A 21233-nucleotide genomic window follows, 5' to 3' on the forward strand; every position below is an offset into this window, starting at 1 on the left:
GAATTTAATACCCTAGTGGGGGGGCTGAGTCAGCCCCCCCCACTACTTAAAAATAGGAATATTGAATCGGTTTTTGCGGCATAATTACGAGCTATTTATGAGCTCTTGAAATTATGTACTTTCGATTTTTGAGCTCATCCCCTTCACCCCCAAACAACCCTTTAATTGATTTAACTTAAGAGAAAGATGCTGAGAAAACTTAAAATATATCGTATTGCGGATATAATTCATATAGCTTATATACTCTAAGAATAAACTATTAAATCAAGAGCATTTCGATTATTGAGCTACAACCCCTTCGCAAGAAAACCACCCTATCTTCCCGGCTTAAGAGAAAGTTGTACTTAAAATGCATTAAACTAATTATTTGGCGACTACATATCATTTAATAATTTATAACCTCCAAATTACGCGCATTTAGATCAGTAAATTGCAATTTATTTTGTATAGTGCAGTCACTGAAGGTAAAAATCAACGATTACCTTCAATTTCGGTGAACCTTCATCGATTTTCACGAAAATTGGTCAGTAGTTAGAGGATACGTCAAGAAACAAAGGTGACATGGTACCACCTTGCGCCTTTACCCTGAGGGTGGATACCGCCCCTTCTCGGGGGTGAAAATTATTTTATAAAAAATAAATGCACAAATCAATAAAAGAACAAATTAAAAGCAAAATTTATTATATAAAGTTAATAAAATAAGTCAATACTTTTTAAGTTATTAAAGATCAAAGATTTTAATTATTTGTGAAAAAATGCATGTTTTGAAGAGGTTTTTTGTAAATCACTGAAAAACTTTAAGTTAAATAGTAGTTAACTTAGTTAAATAGTAGTTTAATTCGTATAGCTTATATTCTAAGAATAAACTCTTAAATCACGCGTCTTTCGATTATAGAGCTACAACCCCTTCGCAAGAAAACGACCCCATATTCCCGGCTTAAGAGAGAGAGTTGTTCTTAAAATAATTTAAATTAATTATTTGGCGACTACATATCGTTTAATAATTTATGAGCTTGCAAAATATACGCATCTCAATTATTGAATTGCCATTTTCTTTCTATAGTGCAGTCACTGAAGGTAAAAATCAACTATTACCTTCGATTTCGGTAAATCGCCATTTATTTTCACGAATTGACAATAAGAACTTGGGGTTTTAGCCTGGGGTATATGTCACCCCTTCTCGGGAGTGAAAATTACGTTATTAAAAATAACCCCACAAATAGAGAGAGTGACAAATTGTAAGCAAAATTTGTTATATAATGTGATTAAAATAAATCAATACTTTTTGAGTTATTAAAGATCAAATATTTTAATTTTTGGAAAGAAAATGCATGCTTTAGAGCGATTTTTCATAAATGACTCAAAAACTGTAAGTTTTTACAAAAAAGTTTTCATCACTAAAATTGAAGCTAATAAAAAATATAATAAATTGCTTACTTGAAAAACCCTGTAATGTTAATTTAAAGTAAGTTATTGGTAATTAAATGTATATTTTTTCCGCGACTGTTCAAATCTAAGGGTTCAAGCTTAAATAACGGGAAAGAGATGCATTTTATAACACTTAGGTACTAAATACTTGTCAAAGTACTTAGAAATACCTATGAAAAATAAGATCCAGAAAAAGTTGATAGTATCAAAATCCGCTCACCAATTTTCGTGAAAATGAATGGAGATTTACCGAAATCGAAGGTCATAGTTGATTTTTACCTTCAGTGACTGCACTATAGAAAGAAAATGACAATTCAATAATTGAGATGCGTATATTTTGCGAGCTCATAAATTATTAAACAATATATAGTCGACAAATAATTAATTTAAATTATTTTAAGTACAACCCTCTCTTAAGCCGGGAATATGGGATGGTTTTCTTGCGAAGGGGTTGTAGTTCAATAACCGAAGGGCGCGTGATTTTAGAGTTTATTCTTAGAATATAAGCTATACGAATTAAACTACTATTAACTTTTTTGTAAAAACTTACAGTTTTTCAGTGATTTACAAAAAACCTCTTCAAAACATGCATTTTTTTCACAAATAATTAAAATCTTTGATCTTTAATAACTTAAAAAGTATTTACTTATTTTATTAACTTTATATAATAAATTTTGCTTTTAATTTGTTCTTTTATTGATTTGTGCAGCTATTTTTTATAAAATAATTTTCACCCCCGAGAAGGGGCGGTATCCACCCTCAGGGTAAAGGCGCAAGGTGGTACCATGTCACCTTTGTTTCTTGACGTATCCTCTAACCACTGACCAATTTTCGTGAAAATCGATGAAGGTTCACCGAAATTGAAGGTAATCGTTGATTTTTACCTTCAGTGACTGCACTATACAAAATAAATTGCAATTTACTGATCTAAATGCGCGTAATCTGGAAGGTTATAAATTATTAAATGATATGTAGTCGCCAAATAATTAGTTTAACGCATTTTAAGTACAACTTCCTCTTAAGCCGGGAAGATAGGGTGGTTTTCTGGCGAAGGGGTTGTAGCTCAATAATCGAAATGCTCTTGATTTAATAGTTTATTCTTAGAGTATATAAACTATAGGAATTATATTCGCAATACGATATATTTTAAGTTTTCTCAGCATCTTTCTCTTAAGTTAAATCAATTAAAGGGTTGTTTGGGGGTGAAGGGGATGAGCTCAAAAATCGAAACTATATAATTTCAAGAGCTCATAAATAGCTCGTAATTCTGCCGCAAAAACCGATTCAATATTCCTATTTTTAAGTAGTGGGGGGGGGCTGACTCAGCCCCCCCCACTAGGGTATTAAATTCCTGCTCAGTGGAACGAGCTCAAAATTTTTAGTTTGCGGAATATGAGAGCTCATAAATAGCTCATAAATCAGGGCTATTTGTTTTTTAATTTTTGCAAGTGGGGGGGGGGCAGCTCAACACGGGTTCAAAATTTGCGGTTGGAACAAACCTATATAGTCCAGTCGGGTTAGACGAATAACAGGCCTAACCTTGCATTAGGAGCTGCTCCAAATTTTATTTTTCTAATCTTTAGGGAGGGTCAATATTAGTAAAAATTTAAAATCTCGACTGAATTCCACCGTTGCGTTAGCCGCCATCTTGATTTTAAACGAGAACCGTTTTTGCTCAATATCTCCGCCATTTTCAATTTTTTGGCAAAAAGTGTAGAAACTGAAATTGTTGAAAATACGATTTTCTATAATTTCATTTATTATAATTTTTTTCGTGCGGTCGATATTTTCCGAGTTATGAGGGGAAAATAGTGACAGTTGGTGCATAATTATTGAATTATTGAATTATCTCGTTTATTATTAGTTTTACAACAAATATGTACCTGTACAAAAATGAAGACAATTAAATTCTACACAATTTTGATCGCTTTCATTTTTTTGCTAAAATTAATATTTAAGGTAGTACGTATGCGGTAATGGCGCGAGCGTAAGACCGAATTGATTTTATAGCAATTGTTTTTGTTCAATATCTACGCCATTTTTAACTAAAATTGTTCAAAATATAATTTTCTACAATTTCTTTTTAACATTTTTTTTCATGCGGTTGATATTTTCCGAGTTACATGGGAAAATAGTAAAAAGTGGTGGGGGAGCATAATTATTGAATTGAATTTTGTATCCGAGCTGCCCCAAATTTTATAATTATATTCTTTAGGAGAGATCAATAGTAGTGTAAATTTAAAATCTCGACTGAATTCCGCGGTTGCATTAGCCGCCATATTGATTTTAAACGAGAACTGTTGTTGCTTAATATCTCCGCCATTTTCAACTTTTCGACATAAGTGGTGGGAAAGAAAATTGTTGGAAATGCAATTTCCTACAATTTTTTTGGCACAATTTTTTTAGCATAATTATTGAAGCAGAGGGAAAGCATAATTATTGAATTGTCTCATTTATTATTAACTTTACGACATAACTGTACATAAACAAAAATAAAGAGAATTATATTTTATACAATTTTTGAAACTTCCAATGAAACATCAACCAAACTAAGTATATAAAAGACATTATGTATATACATTAAGTTCACTTAATTTTATTAACTAGCGGGTTTTATTGGTTGAATTTGTCTGTCGATATTTTAAGTTTTATGTCAGCTAATATATCGTGATGTTCCAACAATTTTTTTTTAATTTTGGACCCTGTTGGGGGGAATTTTCCCATTTCCCCCCCTTGTAGACCCGCCACTGGTTCTCTCGAAAAATTGTAGTAAATCGTAATTGCAACAATTTCAGTTCTTACACTTTTTGTCGAAAAGTTGAAAATGGCGGAGATATTGAACAAAAACAATTGCTACAAAATCAATCAGGTCTTACACTCGCACCTTTACCACATACGTACTACCTTAAATATTGATTTTATCAAAAAAATGAACGGCATCAAAATTGTACAAAATTTAATTCTCTTCATTTTTGTATAGGTAAATATTTGTTGTAAAACTAATAATAAACGAGATAATTCAATAATTCAATAATTATGCTACAACTGTCACTATTTTCCCCTCGTAACTCGGAAAATCTCGAACGCACGAAAAAAATCATAATAAATAACATTATAGAAAATCGCATTTTCAACAATTTCAGTTTGTACATTTTTTGTCAAAAAATTGAAAATGGCGGAGATATTGAGCAAAAACTGTTCTCGTTTAAAATCAAGATGGCGGCTAACGCAACGGTGGAATTCAGTCGAGATTTTAAATTTATGCTAATATTGACCCTCCCTAAAGATAAGAAAAATAAAATTTGGGGCAGCTCCTAATGCAAGGTCAAATGCTATCCCGACTGGGGTAATAGTAACGTGATCGTTGCCTGACGGTTCTCAGTCGTGTTGGAACAAACCTACTGTATTTATTTTTTAATTTTCAAAATTTAGATGCCTAAAATATGCACCATTGAGGCGCAGCTAAATTTTTTTAACATTTTTTCGAAGTGGAAATAGAAACGTCTAAGAAACTTAACCAGTAACTACTAACATGGATATTCCAGGACGTAGATTCTGACATGCGGTATGTCATACCGATGCCTATTCTCCTTAGTTTTCAATATAAATCTGTCTTATATCACTATATTTGTTTTTACATCAACTTCGCAATGATTTTTCACACTGCTATAAAATAAAATACGGCTCCAAATAATAGTTATTTATGTACCAAGTCAGTAAAGTGACTCTTTATCGAACGAGTCTGATATTACGAGAAGAGCGATCATAGCGAGCGAGGTGAGTAACAGACGAGTTCTATAAAGAGTCTTTACTGACGTGGTGCATACAAAATTTTATCGCCAACATAATTTGATATTTGTTTTAACACTTACTTGCAATTTACAATTTAAGATCTTTTCAAATTTTAGACGTCATAATAATTTCATGACAGTGATCACAGATAACTTTTGCAAGATGGCCTCTTCCGATTTGTAATTGATAGTTATCAATATTAAATAATTACTAAATCGGTAAAGTTTTAATTTATTTTATATGAATATAATTACAAAATACTACAGAATTCCATATTTTGACATAGATTTAATTGATAATATCGCAAATTGTGTACAATATTTTTAATAATTACAGTAAATAAATTTTATGTTCACTCAAATACTGGCCATTCGATTACTGCCATCGACCACTTACATTCAATCTCGGTTAATTTGATTAATCGCGGCAAGTAAAGTAAAATTCTTCTTTCAGTACAATAAAGTGTTACTGTACTGCTGCAAATGAGGGCACATGAGCACAATAATGAATGACTTTAGTGACGCTCGGCAATAAAATACTTTATATTTTCCAGGAACTTATGAACGCATGCACAATATTAAAAAAATAGTGGAAGATCTTACAAAATCATTTATAAACTTAATTACAAAAATCTTGAGTATTTGTATTTTATAATAATTCATAGCCAATAGCTGATTTGGCCTGGAAGACTCTTGAGTAAAATAGTAAGGTGTAGTAGGGAGTACGGACTCTCTCTCTCTCTCTCTCAACATCAAAAAGACGAAGTTTATAAAAATTAGTAAAAGCAACCACAACATTAATGAAATCTGGATAGTAGAGGGCCAGCAGATCGAAAGACTGAAAAAGTACACTTACCTAGGAATACTTATAACAGAAAATAATGACTACAGTGCAGAAATCAAAGTCTAATTTCTAGCACGTTCTAATTTTATGAAAATGAAAAAGTCCTATGTAGCAAAGATTTAACATTAGCACTTAAAGTACGCCTAACAAAAAAATGTTACGTATACATACAGTGTACTATACTATGGAGTGGAATCATGGACGTTAAATCTAGGGACAATGAGACGACTTAACGCCTTTGAAATGTGGACCTATAGAAGAATTATGAGAGTTTCCTGGGTAGATATAGAGTTACATATAAAGAGAAGGAAGTTTAACTTAAAATTAAAGAAAAATAGCTACAGCATCTCGGACATGTGATACGGGGCGAGAAGTATGGCATCCTGCGACTCATAATGCAAGTAAATATATATGGCATCGGAAGAAGACGAATTTCTTGGCTGAAGAAAATGAGAGAATGGTTTATATGCAGCTCAAAACAACTACTTAGAGCTACTGCCTCAAAAATTTAATAGCTATGATGATTGCCAACCTCCGTAGCGGATAGGCACCTAAAAAAGGAGATTAATAACTCAAAAATAGTAAAATAGTGCTTTTCAGTTAAAGGTAGAACAACTGGATGAACTTGCTGCCATACTAATAGCGAAAGTATACACTGGACTTGCTGAACTATAGAAATGTAAACACTGACATGCACTACGTGATACCGCAAGAACATTTTACGTTAACGTAACTCAAAGACTAAACCATACTAAAACGGTCGCAGTTGGGAGCAGGTACAATTGAGCACCACTTGAATTTACACAGATGGTGTTCTAGACATCTCCTATAAAACACGTTTTACAACACAACAAAATATATTTTTGGCAAGGTATGACATACCGCATGTTAGTGGTTAAGGGTTAATTTTAAATTAAAACTGTGGGTTATTCCCACCAAAAATAGTAAGTTTTGTCCTCTTGTATTCAACTCGAATTGATGAAATAAATATTTAACACGTTAAGTCCCGCGTGTCACAGATGCCGTGTCACTGTGAAGTAATCTTGGCGGACCGCGTGACTTTATGGAGTGTCTCACAGTTAAATTTTACATCAGACCGCGTGAGCCGGTGAAGAGACATGGTGCAATCTTATATTTATTATAGCATTGAGTAAATTGCCCTGGTCAATTGCTATTAAACACTTCATGATATAGAAACAAACAAAAATAAACATATTTCTGACAGAAATGGTTGCGACTTTCTTTTTCAAATTTTAGTAGCTTTATTTACTTAAAAAAATTGAGGCAATATGGTTTCATACAATATATTGATCTTGCGCATTTCCCTTGAGATTTTAATCTTTAAAATGTGTACTTGTATTTTAGAATAGCATTCCACACAACGTGCCTGTTTATCTTCTACCAGTTTTTGGTTTACATGTTCCCTGCGATTTGCTAAACTATTCGTGTCACTTTTTTAGCAACTGTGAAGCCACTTTTTGAAGTAGATTATAGAAATTTTACTTTGTGTCACTTCTCTATAAACTACATAAGTATTATGCATTCACCATTGCAGATCCAAAAGTTAGTTCCATTACTTTAAAACCAATTTTTTTCAAAAATGTGCCCTTTGAATCGATGACATTTACAGATCATATAAAGCGTTTTTTGACCAAAAAAAGGACCAACTTGAGTCAACATTTTGAGCGTATCTTGCTTATTTTTGATGTTAGAAACTTTTCTGAAAACACAACGATAAAGATTTTTTAAACACTTTAAAAAAGTTTTTCCCAAAAAGTTCATCATTTTTTTGGTTATTTCGCGTTGATATTTTCGCTCTGAATTTTGACGAATATGAACCTATTTTTCATATGCTACAGCTGTGTCTAGACAGTTCATACATACACCATTTTTTTCACTTATTTACAACCTATATTTTTGCTAAGGATATCTTTTTCGATATAATACGAACTTTTTGAATTATTTAAGTATTAAGTTCCTGAAAAAAATGCTATAGAACAGTTGATATAGAACAAATGCTATAGAACAAAAAAACGTTGATTAGATTTAGTCAGTTTACCCATTTCCAGATATATTTTGAACGTATATTTTGTCATCCACGATAAGGGGCAACACTCACCCATATAGCAAAACATCGGCAAAACTCACTTTTTTTCTTTGATATGTTAGCTATCTGTATGCCGAATTTTATGTCAAACCAAGCGGTTATTTAAAGTCTGGAGCAAAAACCGTGATTCAATGGAATATTTTTGTAAACTCAAGTAAATCAATAATAGAGAAAAGTCGAAATAGTTTGAGCTCCACAACTTTTATTGTTTTGAGAAGAAACATTGTAAATTTAAATATTAAACCGAAATATAAGAAGCAGTGTACAGTGATCTGTTAATAGCTGTAAGTACAGTTTCCAAATTAGCAGTATGTAGTTTGATTACAAGCATTGTTTTTATATACATACGAAAAACATTATTTATATTTCGTATTCATTAATTATTTAAAAGCTAGTTTCAACTGTTATTCTTTATCTTGCTAATTGCTATATCGACTATTTCTTTTCGATACTTTTCAATAAATAGAGTCGGACCTACCCAAATTAAAATTATTGGAATGGAAGTTCAATTTAAATTTAAAAAAAGATAGAAAGTCAAATTGGTGGTACTTCTGACTACAGGGGTCCATCAATTAATCCCGATCAGCATAACATTACTTAGTCTATCATAACTAAACAACAACCATTAACAAAATTCCCAACAAAAAATCAGGCCATAATTTTACCGGCAGTAGACGGAATAAGAACAGAAGAGTACACCATTGTAGTAGGGACTACAGTCCATCCAAAAAATGTACTGTTCTCATCCAAAATATCAAACGGAAGAATATGCATCTACCTTTCAAGCATACAAGTCGTAGATGATTTTCTAAGTCAACATGGTGAAATTAAGATTGTAGAACATACAATCAAAGCACGTAAACTAATTACACCCGCTAATAGATTAGTTCTATCCCAAGTATGTCCATCTATACCCCATAACATAATCGAACAGTCTTTAATCAATCTTGGTTTTAAATTAATGTCTCCGATTTCGTTCCTTAGAGCTGGAATACAAGACCCGCAATACAGCCATGTACTTAGTTTTCGAAGACAAGTTTACTTTGCACCTACAGGCAATTTTATTGTACCCGACTCCGTCCTAATTGATTTTGAAAATATTTCGTACCGAATTTTTCTTTCCGATAAACTAACTTGTTACAAATGCCACCAAACTGGTCACGTTTCCTCGGACTGTACCTCAAATCCCTCTTGTCCACAAAATACTCAAAAGCCCCAAACGGAGGAAAATTTTCTTCCACAAATACCATCTACTAGCCCCGAACAAAATCAAATTAAACATGTAAATGACGAATCTCGAGAAGAAATGGATGCTCAAGTCAGCACTGATACCGATAACAAAAATAAACGATCTCACTCGGAAGTGTCATCCCCAACTTGCTCCACTCCTACAGAAACTATACCAACAGAATTCACGAAACCAAAACCAGTGCAAATTAAAAAGAAGAAGAAAATTACCAAATTAGACAAATCCACTTCAGAAACTACTAATATTGAGTCATTATTACAACCAGTCAAACAATTTATCCAGGATGCATCACCACCATATGTACTAAATTACACCCAATTACTAGCATTCTTAGAAGACGTTCACGGTTCTTCCACCCCAGTAGAACTGGCCCTATAATACACACAGGATATACACGGGTTGAGACATATGCTAACTGAAATATATCCCATATTGCACGAAAGAGCAATTAAATCTAGAATTACAAGAATCAAGAAAAAACTACTTAGTAAAATAAACCAAGATTTTAGTATTCAGGATGACACCTCTGAAGATACTGACGCATCACAGGAAAATACTCCTTCCAACGATAAATAAAGAAAAGAAAAAAAAGTTAGCAAACTCTAATAACCCTGCTTACTCCTACACATTTTCTGACAATTTTCATTTAATTTTTGAACAAAAACCCTTGCTTTCTGCATCATTTAGTAAAAGAATCACAGGTTTCAATTTTCCGAAAGTTATTTCCAATGAAATAAACTACCCTCCTCCTTGGACCATAAAACTCCCCAAATGTACTACAAATCTTCTACTGTATCCTAAATCTGATACTTCATCACATATAATTCTACAACGGTTTCAAGAGATTAAAGACAAGTACAAAATATATTACCAAATATATACAGATGCGTCAAAAACTTCTGAAATGGAAACGGTAGGCGCAGCTTTCGTTGACGAAACAATTAAACATCAGTTCCAGCTACCTAAGGAGTACTCCATATATTCAGCCGAATTGATGCCATATCTAAAGCCCTACAACATATATCAAACCAGACCAAATTGGAAGCAGTCATTTTCACAGATTCTTTAAGCGCTGTACAAGGAATATTAAGGGTTTACCCAAACCACCCAATACTATGCCAAATTAAAATTGATCTAAAAGAACTTTACAGTAAGAATAAACGGGTAGAATTTGTTTGGATTCCATCTCATGTAGACCTAATAGGTAATAAAAAAGCTGATCGGGAAGCTAAAGAAGCCTACTATACGAATAGACCAGATAAAGAGCTCCTAGAAATTCCTCATTCCGACATTCAAAACACCAATAAAAAATTTTCAATGAGAATATGGCTCGAAAGATGGAAAAAACTTGACGACAACAAACTACAACGAATCACCCCAATTTTGTCACCAAAAGGGATAATGCCACAAAAACGACGAGATCAAGTCATACAACACCGCTTGAGAATAGGACATACCAGGTTAACCCACCAGTACCTAATGAAGAAAACAACAGAAACTGTGCTATGTTTGTGATATTCCTCTGACAATCGAACACATTATTGTTAGTTGCCCACTTTATCACCTGGAACGACTTCAAAGTGATTTACCAAGTGATCTGAAAAGTGCTCTGAACTATAGTAAATGTGATAAAGTGACTAAGTTTCTAAAACTAACTAAATTGTACAATCTAATATAAAAATAAGCTTAAGTTCTCAATTGTAATTAGTTGTTATAAACAAATATCTGATTTTATGTACAACTCTTCCCCGCCAATAACCTTTCATGGTTGACGCGGTTTACTTAATAAAAAAAAATCAATAATATTAAATGAGACACCGAACATCCAAGGGAAATTAGCTTTCGTAGACATAATAATATTATGTAAACCTTATAACGATATATTGTTTACATATAAGGATAATTTATAGTTTCACGTAACATTATCAATCATCTCGTTGCTCGAGAGCAATATATTTACAGTCTATCATCGCATCATGAAATTCTAGATTTAGTTTGAAAATAAATACAGGAAGCGATGCCGTGATGGTTACATGATAAGACTAAATTTGTGTAAGGAGCCTTATGCTCCTAAAATTAACAATACATTTCAAATATAGCGAAGAAATAGAGATAATAACAAAGTGCAGTATAAAAATTTTTGTAAAGCACGTTAAGCCCCAGCATGAATTTTTATAAAATACACTAAACGCAAAAAGTATCGCATAATTTTTGAAACAGAAAAAAATTTTAAAAATAATTTTTAATTTTTAGCAGAATGTTATAATACCCGTCTATGGTCTTCTTTAGGTGTCTTAAAAAAAACAAGAAACAAAACGTTGTTAAAGCAGAATATTTATCTTGGACCTTTGTGTTCCAGAATTTGATCTGTGCACAATGTCTGCTTGAGTTTTCAATGAGGAGGTGCGTTCTTACAAAAAATGAGTAATATAACGTCAGAACAAGCAGCCCAAATTGTAATTTTAATTGTAGATGGCCGATCGCAGCAATATCTTGCTGAAGTTATGGGAATCCACCAATTCAGCGATTCAAGAGCTTTAAGAAGGTATAGAGAAAGTGAAGGATACACAAAAAGACCAGTTCCAGGATTTTCCAGGCCCACGAACCCAGCAGATGAACGTTATTTACATCTGCAGACTTTGCGTACATATCATGTTACAGCTAGACAACTGCAAAATGATCTTTCCACAGCCCGTGGCCCATAATGTTCGGTGCGTAAAGTGCCAATTCGGTTAGAAACAGATTAAGAGAAACAGATTAAGGAAATTTGGAATCGGAGTCAGAATGTCTGCTACTGCTCCACTGTTAACGAAGGCACACCATATGACACTTTTAATTTTGCACCAGAACATGTCGATTGGGATATTAGTGACTGGACTAATGTTCTTTTTGCAAATGTGCACTCTTTGTGGATCCGACAGTGCAAAGTGTCTATCGGATCCAAAAAGTGTAAATTTTGACATAATAAAAAGAATATTAGTCCAGTCGTTAATATGTCGATCGACATGTTTTGGTGCAAAACTTAAACGTGACATACGGTGTGCCCTCGTTAACAGTGGAGTAATAGCAGTCATTCTGACTCTGATTACAAATTCCCTTAATCTGTTACTAACCGAATTGGCACTTTACGAACCGATCATTACGGGCCATGGGCTGTGGAAAGATCATTTTGCAGTTGTCTATCTGTAACATGATGTATACGCAAAGTGTTTTTGTGTATCCTCCGCTTTCTCTATACCTTCCTAAAGTTCTTGAAACGTTGAATTTGCTGCGATCGGCCATCTCCAATTAAACCTACAATTTGGGCTGCTTGTTCTGACGTTATATTACTCATTTTTTGTAAGAACGCAGCTCCTCATTGAAAACTCAAGCAGACATAGTGCACAGATCAAATTCTGGGACGCAAAAATGTCCAACATAAATATTCTGCTTTAACAATGTTTTGTTTCTTGTTTTTTTTTTTCGGCAAAAACGCGCTTCGACTTGAACTGTTTTGGGTTTGTAGACACCTAAAGAAGACGATATACGGGTATTATAACATTCTGCTAAAAATAAAAAATTATTTTTAAACTGTTTTTTTAAAATTATGTGATACTTTTTGCGTTTAGTCCATAAAGTAACGCATAAATTCGTTATTTCATAAATCGGAGACTTTAAGAAAAAATCCCGAAAGAGTCTGATTTTTATTTTTAAATTACGATTTTTTGGCATATATATGATAATAGTGACGTCATCCATCTGTGTGTGATGACTCAATCGATGATTTTTTAAAATAAAAATAGGAGTCATGTGATAGCTTTTTTAAAAGGGTATTCAATTCTCTATCCAATAATATAAACACTAACATAATTATTTATACAGGGTATTCAAAAACATTTTTTAAATTAAAAAAATTGAGACAAAAAGAAGAATGTATGTAATTTATTTAATTCAAAATACCTTTTAATGTTGTCAGAAAACAGGAAAAAATGTTTATTTGAAAATTAATATTGTTTTTCGCTTAAATTCAATGTTAAAGCTACCACCCACCTGTCTCTTGGCAGTTTGAACATTTCGTTTAAGCGAAATGTTTATGTTTATTTTCCAAATAAAATATTTTTCTGTTTACTGACAGTAGTAAAATGTATTTTGAATTAATAAATTACATATATTCTTCTTTTTGTCTAACTTATTTTAATTTAAAAAATGTTTTTGGAATACCCTGTATAAATAATTATGTTAGTCTTTATGTTGACAAAAAGAAGAATATATGTAATTTATTTAATTCAAAATACATTTTACTACTGTCAGTAAACAGAAGGAAATATTATTTGATAAATAAACGTTGAATTTCGCTTAAACGAAATGTTCAAACTGCCAAGAGACATGTGGGTGGTAGCTTTAACATTGAATTTAAGCGAAAAACAATATTTCTTCCTGTTTTCTGACAACAGTAAAACGTATTTTGAATTAAATAAATTATATATGTACATTCTTCTTTTTGTCTCAATTATTTTAACTAAAAAAATGTTTTTTTTTGAACGCCTTGTATACATATTTATGTTAACGTTTATATTAGTGAATAGAGAATTGAATACCCTTTCAAATGAGCTATCACATGACCCATATTCTCATTAAAAAATCATCGAGTACGTCATCACGCCCAGATGGATGACGTCACTAGTATGATATACAGTAAAACTTGTGTTAAAGGCCACCTGTCAAAACCGGCCACCTGAACTAGCCGGCCAGTTTCAAAGTTCCCCAAACCAAAATTTGTGGACTACAAAACCTGGTATTAGCGGGCACCTTTTTATATCGGCCAATAGTTATGTCATTTTTAGTGACCGTTATTGACAGGTTTTACTGTATATGCCAAAAGATCGGAATTTAAAAATAAAAGTCGACCTGTTTCAGGATTTTTCCTTAATGTCGCCGGTTTACGAAATAATGAATTTATGCGCACTGTATAGCACTGTATATATATACAGGGTGAGGCAGATAAAGGGTCTATTAGAAATATCTCGAGAACTAAAGCTAAGAGAATCTTATAAATTGGAATACAGGGGTTTTGAGGTATGAACTATTTAATGAAAATATTTTCTTCTTTTTGCTACTTCCGGTTATACCGGAAGTTGAATATAACTTCGTTTTTTTAAATGGGACAACCTGTATATTTTTACATTTTTGAATTCTCCTCGATTTTTTCTTTCTTAAAATATAAGGTTTTGTAATATTATACAGGGTAGGTTAAAAGATAATTACGTTTTCTTATTAATTTCGTAGCAATATTAACACCCTGTAGGATTGTATTAGATTGGCATAATAAACTCTATTAATGTTCAATTGATTTTTAATATAGTCTACTATTGTTAAGAGTTATTGATACAGTTAAATTTTTCATTTTAGTATACAGGGTTGGTCGAAACTAGGAATGAGTATTTTCTGCGTTTTATTAAATGTAACACCCTGTATTTTAGTATTGTAATGAAATGCTATTTTATGGTACTTTTTAATTTCTTAAGCATTCCCTATACCTAACTTCTTTAATTTGTGAGTTATTGGTGATTCAAGCCAAACATTAATTGCAACACAAAATAGGTAAAATTGTATTAGATTGACCGTGAAAATATTCAGTCATAAATAATTTTTTGGAAATAAATACATATTAATCTACACTGATACTTAAAATTGCCAATAGTGGTTCAGGTTTCAAAATACCATCGAACTTAAGATTGTTGGTGCGATTAACAATTAAGGACAAATTAAGGCAGTTAGGTATAGGGAATGCTTAAGAAAGTAAAAAGTACCATGAAATATCATTTCATTACAATACTAAAATATAGGGTGTTTCATTTAAGAAAACTCGGAAAATACTCATTCCGAGTTTCGACCCACCCTGTATACTAAAATTAAAAATTTAGCTACACTAATAATTGTTAACAATAGTAAACTATATTGAAAATCATCTGAACATAAACAGAGTTTATTATGTCAAACTACTACAATCCTACAGGGTGTGAATATTGCTACGAAATTAATAAGGAAACGTAATTATCTTTTAACTGACCCTGTATAATCTTACAAAACCTTATATTTTAAGAAAGAAGAAATCGAGGAGAATCCAAAAATGTAAAAATATATAGGGTGTCCCATTAAAAAAAACGAAGTTATAAGCAACTTCCGGTATAACCGGAAGTACCAAATAGATGAAAATATTTTCATTAAATAGATCAGTCTTCAAAACACCCTTATTCAAATTTTCATAATTCAGTTGTCTTTAGTTCTCGAGATATTTCTAATAGGCCCTTTATCTGCCTCACCCTATATAAATTACATCGTATACATGTTTATAAAATATTATACAAAATATATTATGAAGTAAATAAATCAAGAAGAACCTGCCGTCGTCGATTATTGCATATTTATTGCTGTTTTTCAAATTTAACCTACTGCTTATTTCATTTAGAATTCACCAATAAACACAATTGAGCAAATCAACACCCACAGTTATGTAATACTAAACGTCTTTGACTTGTTATGAAGTTCACACAAACAACACATGTTTAAACAGATACTCAACTGTCAACACAATGGCTTATGCAGACCAGCTATGATTACCGCAGTAAACAAAACTTTGTATATTCCTACATAAACTGAGAGGCATGTCCAATATAACTTTAAATAACTTCTCCAATATAACTCGTGAAAGAAACTTCTTGTTGGATTGACTTTAACAAATTAGTGGTAGTGGTGTCCTGTGGTGTACAAACAGAAATTTTGATTGCAATTATTTAACATGGGAAAAGCAGAAAATGACCTCTAGTGGTATTTACAACTAAATGAAAACTCGGTTAACACTGCAGGGAAACTACTGAATTACGGAAATAAATCAGTTACACAGGCCGACATAATTTTTGGAGTATTGAATTTGACGGGGTCAAAAATTTAATAAAAATATTTTCAGTATTAATTCGGTGTCTAATTGAATAATACAGCATCAGAAAAATTTTATCTTTGAAAAAAGAATTCAGGCTGAAAGGGTTAAATGTTGCCCAAGTACACCTTGGCTCTCAGAACATCATCAGGAGAATATCGCCCCGGAATGTCGTAGACATGAAATTAATGATAAAACTAACAAATAACATATAACATATAACACACTGGATAAAAGACAAACAGATTAAAATTTAAATGCTGCTACTAGTCGAGGAAATGAAGCTGAAAAAATGGTAAAACCTCGCAATTTTTTCGTCCAGCATCGATTTGTACAAAAATTTGGGATTAGGCTCATTTTACCCTCTAGTTAATTTTCTATATTGAGCCGTTGTACGCTTTTGGATTTTTAAGGGTGAAAACTACCCCTAATTGCAAAGAATTATAAAATAACATTTTAAACTTTAATATTGTCAACATTTGGTTCCTATTAGTTACATAATGATTGTTTTATGCTTTAAGATCATCATCATTCTCTTTGCCTCATCCCTATGCGGGGTCGGCTTCCCTAATTGCATTTCTCCACACAATTCTATCTTGGGCCATATCAATGTTAATCCCCTTTACCAACATGTCCTGCCTTATCGTCTCCCCCCAGGTCTTCTTTGGTCTTCCTCTCCTACTCCTTTCAGGAATCTGCACTTCAGCTATTCTTCGTATTGGGTGGTTAACGTCTCGACGTTGAACATGACCAAACCATCTTAACCTATGCTCTCTCATTTTGGCATCAATTGGTGCCACACCTAGACTTCCCCTAATATACTCATTTCTAATTTTATCCTTCTTTGTCACTCCACTCATCCATCTAAGCATTCTCATTTCCGCCACATGCATTCGCTGTTCCTCTTTCTTTTTCACTGCCCAACATTCAGTTCCGTACATCATAGCTGGTCTTATGGCTGTTTTATAGAATTTTCCCTTCAGCTTCATTGGAATTTTTCTGTCACACAACACACCACTCGCTTCTTTCCACTTCATCCATCCAGCCCTAATTCTACTGCATGCATCTCCATCTATTTCTCCATTACTCTGTAATACCGATCCTAGGTACTTAAAACTATTGCTTTTTACAATCATTTCACCATCCAAAGATACCATTTTATTTGTAGTAGCTCCATCTTTAAATGAACATTCCAAATACTCTGTTTTTGTCCTACTAAGTTTTAAACCTTTTTCCTCCAGAGCTTGTCTCTACTGTTCCAGTTTTTGTTCTAAGTCTCTTTCACTATTTCCTACTAACACGACATCATCAGCATACATTAAGCACCATGGAATGTTACCCTGTATTTTCGCTGTTATCTGGTCCAAAACTAATGAGAATAAATACGGACTAAGCACAGAACCTTGATGCAATCCTACTTTCACATGAAATTTATCAGTCTCTCCCACACCTGTCCTAACACTAGTCGTTACTCCCTCATACATATCCCTCACAATCTTTACATATTCACCAGGGACTCCTTTCTTATTGAGTGCCCACCACAGAATCTCTCGAGGAACTCTATCATATGCTTTCTCAAGATCAATGAATACCATATGAGCGTTTGTTTCTTTACTCCTGTATTTTTCCATCAACTGCCTTATAGTGAAAATTGCATCTGTTGTTGATCTACCCTGCATAAAGCCAAATTGATTCTCGGATATTTCGGTCTCTTCACGTATCCGTCTATCAATTACTCTTTCCCATATTTTCATGGTGTGGCTAAGCAGTTTTATAGCCCTGTAGTTTGTACATTGTTGTATATCTCCCTTGTTTTTGTAAACAGGTACCAGTATACTGCTTCTCCATTCGTCTGGCATTTGTCCAACTTCCATAATTCTATTAAATAGACCTGCTAGCCACCTTGTTCCTGTCTCTCCCAATGCTCTCCATACTTCCCCAGGAATATCATCTGGTCCTACCGCTTTTCCTTTCTTTATTTTTTGAAGCGCTTGAGCCACTTCCTCATTGGTTATTTTGGTGACCATTGCTGCTACTGTCTCCGTTGACTCTACAGGCTGTCTGTCAAATTCTTCATTTAATAAGCTGTCAAAGTACTTTCTCCATCTCTTTTTGACATCCCTTTCGTGAACTAGTATTTTATTATTTTCATCTCGGATACATCTAATCTGATTAAAATCTTTTGCTTTCTTTGCTCTCTGTTTGGCTGTTTTATGCTTTAAGATATTACCATAATATTTCAACTCTTAAAACCACCCTTGTAGGAGCTATTTATAAAAAATTTACTTATCCTAAAAGAATAATTTCGGCTTGCATCGATTTACATAAAAATTTGCGATTAGGATCATATCACCCTGTACTTCATATTCTATATCATGCTTAAGGGCGTTGATTATTTTTAGGGGTGTAAACTACCCCTTATTTTCAAAAAATATATAAAAATATTTTAAACTTTAATATGGGTAAAATTTGGTTTTGATTGGTTAAAATAATGATTGTTTTATACTTTAGGATATAATATCATAATATTTCAACTCTTAAAAACCACCCTTATAACATTACAGTTTTTATAAGTAGATATTTTAACCCTTAACTACAGACATCCGGTATTTTTTACCGGCAAGCATTCCCAAAATGTGGATTTCGTGGTAACCTCACAACTTACAAGTTCATGACTGTGTCTCTGTACCTCTCGGGCAGTTTGTATAACAATGCTAGTCAAAGCGTGTATTGTGTATTGCCAATATTTTCTTTTCTGGTACACATCAAAAATCTTAACCGGTAAAAATTACCGGATGTCTGTGTTAAGGGAGTATTTTTATATGAGTACTATATTTGTAAATCTGAAATGTATACATTATTTTTTTGTGTTTTTGGGGAAAAAGTAAAGAAATGGACTGTGGAAGACATCCTGGACCTTCAATGAAGGTCAAATTTGAAGATAAAAATTTTGAGGACACTTTGCAAAAATGGAATTGCCATTTAACTTTATTACAATTTTACCCCTTGCAGATTTTTTTTCATGGATGTAAAAATTTTCGTGGATGCTATTGTATATTTCCTTTGTGATTCTATGTTACGTTTATTTGTTAAAAAAAAGTTTAAATTTTTGTCCATAGCATTTATGGCTGTTTGTTTCAATAGACCAAAAATGTTACCAAAATTCTGGTTTAATAGATTATTCTTCAAAAATCTTGTATTATTTTATTAAAATCACTCATTTTACCATTTTTCCCATATCTAGAGACTCCATAAAAACACATAATGCAAAACGTTTTTGTTTTTTATTATTAATTTTATATTTTGACTCTATTTTATAATGACCGGTAAAAAATACCGGGAGTCTGTAGTTACGTGATAATATTGGGATGTCTGTAGTTAAGGGTTAATAGATCTATACAGAAATAAAAGTAGAAATAAACAATTACAAAAACATTTATTTACACAAAAATACGAATTTACAAATATGTGCAAATAAAAATACAAATAGTTTTTTAGTCATATACCAGCATACGAACCGGTTCTGTGGTATTATACATACATTGAAAATTATCCATAACCGGACTATCCGAATTTTTCGAAAAAAAAAATATTCTATAAACATAGCTCATTTTTGGCGATAAAAAGTTTTTTCAAAAATGACTTTGTAGGACTTTTAAAGAGTTATAAGACGGTGTAAACTTAATTCCGTAAGATCCCTTAGTTTTTAATTAGGGTGGGTTTAAAGGGCTCGAATAAAGGGGTGTTTGCTCGTAAATAGAGGTTTAAACAGCTATATGTCGCTAACTGTTCACTGCAATGAAAATCTATGCACAAGAGAATTTTAATTATTAATAAATCTACAGTTTAGCAATCTATTATTTTTTTCGTATCTCCAGTATTTTCGGAGATATTTTGAAGTAAAAGGTGAAAAATGGGAAATTTCAAAAAATTAATTTTTCTTTAAACTCCAATTTTTCTAAAATTAGGCCTTTTAAATAGGTGAAACTTCTTGCGTGTATTGAAAATATAAATATGAAAGACCAATTTTTAATAAGGAGGGTACTTAGGGGGTTGTTTTCACTGATTTTTTCATAGAGAAAAGCAGGTACCTACCTTTTTTGATCATAAGTCGCTTAATTTTCAGGCTAGAAACTTTTTATAATAACTATTTGTGAGGCCTAGCTGTATACTTGAAAAAAGAGTATTAAGTTTTCTTCGAAAAATGCAAATTTTTTCCGCTATTTTAATTTGAATATTTCAAATTATGAATTTGACGAAAAAAGCTGACTTTTAACATGCCGTATATCGGTTTCTATTGAACTTAAAGATATTACAGAAAAAGAATTTGGTTTGTATTACTAAAAGATACAATTTTGATATCTACAGTTTTTTTTATTAAATGCATATTTTTCGAGGTATTCTCAAAAAACCCTCTAAAAAAGTCGATTTTTTCATCGAAAAACTGTTACTTTCAAGCGCGAATAACTCGAAAAATATTAGTTTTACGAAGAAAATGTAAAAAACATTTTTTTCTTAGAATTACTTTTTACATCGATTTACATTGTTAAAATGTAATAAAAAATTCCCGCCCCCGAGATGGGGTGGCAACCACCCCAAGGTTTTAGCTTACAGCGGCATGATATAGAAAATGATCCTTGGACTATTCCCTACCTTCTGTGAAAATTTCAAGTAAATCCATGCTGGACGAAAAAATTGCGAGCCAAAATGCTTCATTTCCTCGACTATACCCATTTTTTAAAGTTTGGAGGTACATATTTGCATTTGTAGAAGTTGTTTTTGTCTTTAAGTATAAAGCTTTAGCCCGTACTCACCACACACGTTGGTCAACCTGTTTACAAGTTGCTGCAACTCTTTTCATTGGAAACAATCAGTACCGTGTCGACTGTTTATCTGAG

General features: G+C 32.4%; 1 protein-coding gene across 1 annotated transcript in view; it reads right to left on the reverse strand.

Annotated features, from left to right (window-relative positions):
- LOC114325498 (suppressor of lurcher protein 1) overlaps nucleotides 1–21233 on the reverse strand; it is a 933155-nt gene that overhangs the window by 342992 nt on the left and 568930 nt on the right. The gene's annotated exons all lie outside the window — the stretch shown is intronic.

This window comes from Diabrotica virgifera, chromosome 4 (assembly GCF_917563875.1).
Source record: "Diabrotica virgifera virgifera chromosome 4, PGI_DIABVI_V3a".
Lineage (NCBI taxonomy): Eukaryota > Metazoa > Arthropoda > Insecta > Coleoptera > Chrysomelidae > Diabrotica > Diabrotica virgifera.